Source organism: Squalius cephalus (genome assembly GCF_949319135.1).
Source record: "Squalius cephalus genome assembly, chromosome: 6".
Taxonomy (NCBI): domain Eukaryota; kingdom Metazoa; phylum Chordata; class Actinopteri; order Cypriniformes; family Leuciscidae; genus Squalius; species Squalius cephalus.
In genome coordinates this window covers 30386399-30392258 of record NC_137127.1, presented here as the reverse complement: position 1 = coordinate 30392258, position 5860 = coordinate 30386399, and positions in this window count along the sequence as shown.

Here is a 5860-nt window from a genome sequence, read left to right as displayed (position 1 = left end):
ATGTGTTGTTACAGCAGAGAATTCTATTTCAGTAATGTCACATGGTACAAAACTATTTCTCAAAATACCTATAGAATGTACTACCATCATGTATTACCATCTTTGGAGCAAGGAAAAGGTATATACGTGAGAGCAGAACACTGCTTGGGAGGGTCTTTCTGCAGAGGGGCACTCGGCTTTGTTTGTTAATAAAGTCTAATTTTTTCTGATGTCAAATATCTTTGAAGTCATTCCCCTGAAAAGAATTAAACCACAACATTAGAAAGAAAGATAGATAGATTAGTTAGAAAGAAAGAAAGATAGATTGGTTAGAATGAAAGAAAGAAAAATATATTAGTTAGAAAGAAAGATGGATTAGTTCGTTAAAAAGAAAGAAAGATGGATTATTTAGTTAAAAAGAAAGATAGATTAGATAGATAGATAGATAGATAGATAGATAGATAGATAGATAGATAGATAAAGTTCAAAATATAGATTTAGCCAAATATAGTTTACCATGATTTACTATAGTATACCATGATTTACTATTGTATACCATGATTTACCATGTTCAAGTATGATTTACTGATTCAAGCATGATTTACCATAGTTTACCATGATTTACCATAGTTTACCATGATTTACCACGATTTACCATAGTTTACCATAGTTTACCATAATTTACTATAGTATACCATGATTTACCATGTTCAAGTATGATTTACTGATTCTAGCATGATTTGTCATAGATTACCATGATTTACCATAATTTACCATGATTTACCACGATTTACCATAGATTACCATGATTTACTATAGTATACCATGATTTACCATGTTCAAGTATGATTTACTGATTCTAGCATGATTTACCATAGTTTACCATGATTTACCATAGTTTACCATTATTTACCACGATTTACCATAGTTTACCATGATTTACTATAGTATACCATGATTTACCATGTTCAAGTATGATTTACTGATTGTAGCATGATTTATCATAGTTTACCATGATTTACCATAGTTTACCATGATTTACCACGATTTACCATAGTTTACCATGATTTACTATAGTATACCATGATTTACCATGTTCAAGTATGATTTACTGATTCTAGCATGATTTATCATAGATTACCATGATTTACCATAGTTTACCATGATTTACCACGATTTACCATAGTTTACCATTATTTACTATAGTATACCATGATTTACCACGATTTACCATAGTTTACCATGATTTACTATAGTATACCATGATTTACCATGTTCAAGTATGATTTACTGATTCTAGCATGATTTATCATAGATTACCATGATTTACCATAGTTTACCATGATTTACCACGATTTACCACGATTTACCATAGTTTACCATGATTTACTATAGTATACCACGATTTACCATGTTCAAGTATGATTTACTGATTCTAGCATGATTTATCATAGTTTACCATGATTTTACCATAGTTTACCATGATTTACCACGTTTTACCATAGTTTACCATGATTTACTATAGTATACCACGATTTACCATGTTCAAGTATGATTTACTGATTCTAGCATGATTTAGCATAGTTTACCATGATTTACCATGATTTACCATAGTTTACCATGATTTACTATAGTATACCACAATTTACCATGTTCAAGTATAATTTACTGATTCTAGCATGATTTAGCATAGTTTACCATGATTTACCACGATTTACCATAGTTTACCATGATTTACTATAGTATACTAGGATTTACCATGTTCAAGTATGATTTACTGATTCTAGCATGATTTATCATAGTTTACCATGATTTACCATAGTTTACCATGATTTACCACGATTTACCATAGTTTACCATTATTTACTATAGTATACCATGATTTACCACGATTTACCATAGTTTACCATGATTTACTATAGTATACCATGATTTACCATGTTCAAGTATGATTTACTGATTCTAGCATGATTTAGCATAGTTTACCATGATTTACCACGATTTACCATAGTTTACCATGATTTACTATAGTATACCACAATTTACCATGTTCAAGTATAATTTACTGATTCTAGCATGATTTACCATAGTTTACCATGATTTACTACGATATACCATAGTTTACCATGATTTACTATAGTATACCATGATTTACCATGTTCAAGTATGATTTACTGATTCTAGCATGATTTACCATAGTTTACCATGATTTACCATAGTTTACCATTATTTACCACGATTTACCATAGTTTACCATGATTTACTATAGTATACCATGATTTACCATGTTCAAGTATGATTTACTGATTCTAGCATGATTTATCATAGATTACCATGATTTACCATAGTTTACCATGATTTACCATGATTTACCACGATTTACCATAGTTTACCATGATTTACCATAGTATACTAGGATTTACCATGTTCAAGTATGATTTACTGATTCTAGCATGATTTATCATAGTTTACCATGATTTACCATAGTTTACCATGATTTACCACGATTTACCATAGTTTACCATGATTTACTATAGTATACCATGATTTACCATGTTCAAGTATGATTTACTAGCCTGGGTGCCAGCCCGAACCCCGCCCACAACATTTTTTGGTCGGGAAGTTCGGTCTGGACTCGATCCATTGAGGAGTAATTATGCTCGGCTCCTAGAAGGCCGAGCCAATCAAATTGCCAGGGCGGGCTTTAATCGATGATGGACAGATGGTCTGCGGTTACGTAATCACCCACGTCACCAAAGAGCGCTTGATTTGAATTAGTTTACAACAAAGACGACTGCAGCTGGAGAATTGAGATTTCACGAGTTCACACTTACAAATAAGTCAGATAGAATAAATGCGTAGGCTATATGAGATGTCACGAGTTCACACAAATAAGTAAGACAGAATAAATGCGTATATGACGTGCTGTCCGAGGAGAGGGCTGTGGGCTCGGTAGCCATACTCCCCCGTGTTCCTGGTTGTGAGAGAACAAGACAAGAGTGAGGATTCGGGGTGGTGGAGGGACCGAGGGATGCTGAAAAACTGTCAAGGAGTGTTAGGTAAGTTGACAGAGTGAATATGCTTCCTCGGTAACGTTAGACATGGTATTGTTTGATGACAAGTTGATATTGGATTGATTATTTGTACGTGCTCCTCCCGAACTTTGTTTATGAAACATCATGTGTAGATTCCGCCATCGCGTCTGTTATAGAAGATATCGACAGTGCATTCATTTTAAAAGAGGAACAGAGAGCCGCGCCCGCGACATTTTGTTGGTTGAAAATATGAATGAAGAACATGCGTCATTTACACCGTTGCTCTGATTGGTTGTAGGTCTATCCAATTGAGTGCAGAGTTTTTTTTTTTTTCCTAGTTCGGTTGAGACACGCCCCATAATCAAATCTCTATGGAGCGGTATCAGACTCACATTCTGACTAGAATATGAGTATGACGAAGTCAGGCTAATGATTTACTGATTCTAGCATGATTTATCATAGATTACCATGATTTACCATAGTTTACCATGATTTACCACAATTTACCATAGTTTACCATGATTTACTATAGTATACCACGATTTACCATGTTCAAGTATGATTTACTGATTCTAGCATGATTTATCATAGTTTACCATGATTTTACCATAGTTTACCATGATTTACCACGTTTTACCATAGTTTACCATGATTTACTATAGTATACCACGATTTACCATGTTCAAGTATGATTTACTGATTCTAGCATGATTTAGCATAGTTTACCATGATTTACCATGATTTACCATAGTTTACCATGATTTACTATAGTATACCACAATTTACCATGTTCAAGTATAATTTACTGATTCTAGCATGATTTACCATAGTTTACCATGATTTACCACGATTTACCAAAGTTTACCATGATTTACTATAGTATACCATGATTTACCATGTTCAAGTATGATTTACTGATTCTAGCATGATTTATCATAGTTTACCATGATTTACCAAAGTTTACCATGATTTACCACAATTTACCATAGTTTACCATGATTTACTATAGTATACCATGATTTACCATGTTCAAGTATGATTTACTGATTCTAGCATGATTTACCATAGTTTACCATTATTTACCACGATTTACCATAGTTTACCATGATTTACTATAGTATACCATGATTTACCATGTTCAAGTATGATTTACTGATTCTAGCATGATTTACCATAGTTTACCATTATTTACCACGATTTACCATAGTTTACCATGATTTACTATAGTATACCATGATTTACCATGTTCAAGTATGATTTACTGATTCTAGCATGATTTACCATAGTTTACCATGATTTACCATAGTTTACCATGATTTACCACGATTTAATATAGTTTACTATGATTTACTATAGTATACCATGATTTACCATGTTCAAGTATGATTTACTGATTGTAGCATAGATAGATAAGGTTTGAAGATAGATAGATAGATAGATAGATAGATAGATAGATAGATAGAAAAGTTTTGAAGATAGATAGATAGATAGATAGATAGATAGATAGATAGATAGATAGATAGATAGAAAAGGTTTGAAGATAGATAGATAGATAGATAGATAGATAGATAGATAGATAAGGTTTGAAGATAGATAGATAGATAGATAGATAGATAGATAGATAGATAGATAGATAGATAGATAGATAGATAGATAGATAGATAGAAAATGTTTGAAGATAGATAGATAGATAGATAGATAGATAGATAGATAGATAGATAGATAGATAGATAGATAGATAGATAGAAAAGGTTTGAAGATAGATAGATAGATAGATAGATAGATAGATAGATAGATAGATAGATAGAAAAGGTTTGAAGATAGATAGATAGATAGATAGATAGATAGATAGATAGATAGATAGATAGATAGATAGATAGATAGATAGATAGATAGATAGATAGATAAAGTTTGAAGATAGATAGATAGATTTATTAGTCCATAGAATGGTAGTTTAATTGAGTCTAGGGCTTCAGGGAGTTTAGATTTGAGTTTTTGGCTTGTACACTAATGGGCCACCGTAGTCTTGGCTCAATATGAGCACTCTGCAATGTAAGTCTATGGGATTTTTATGGTTTTTAATATTAATTTTTAAGAAAACTGAAAGTCAAATCAGTCTGAAAAGATATAGCAACTCAAGTCAGAACAGTCTGAAGGTCTGATCCGAGTTTGGAGTTTGTAGAGTTAAAGCTCTAGGAGGAGTTAGAATTGATAAATTTTGGGTCAGAAGAATAAGAAGAAGAACTAGAAAAAAAAGTTTGTTGAGACAAACTTTAAGTTGGCTTGAGAAAGCCGGACCAGAGAGTTTGAAGAAGTTAAAAGTAGTTAGAAGTTAAAAGTAGTTAGAAGTTTAAAGTATATAGAAGTTTGAAGTAGTTTGAAGTTTAAAGTAGTTTAAATTTTGATTGATAAATGAGTTAGAAAGAAAGAAAGATTAGGTATAAAGAAAGAAAGAAAGAAAGAAAGAAAGAAAGAAAGAAAGAAAGAAAGAAAGAAAGAAAGAAAGATTAGGTAGAAAGAAAGAATGAAAGAAAAAATAAAGAAAGATTGGGTAGAAAGAAAGAATGAAAGAAAAAATAAAGAAAGATTAGGTAGAAAGAAAGAAAGAAAGAAAGAAAGAAAGAAAGAAAGAAAGAGATAGATAGATAGATAGATAGATAGATAGATAGATAGATAGATAGATAGATAGATAGATAGATAGAAAAGGTTTATAGATAGATAGATAGATAGATAGATAAAGTTCAAAAGATAGATAGATAGATAGATAGATAAGTTCAAAAGATAGAAAGATAGAAAGAAAGATAGATAGATAGATAGATAGATAGATAGATAGATAGATAGATAGA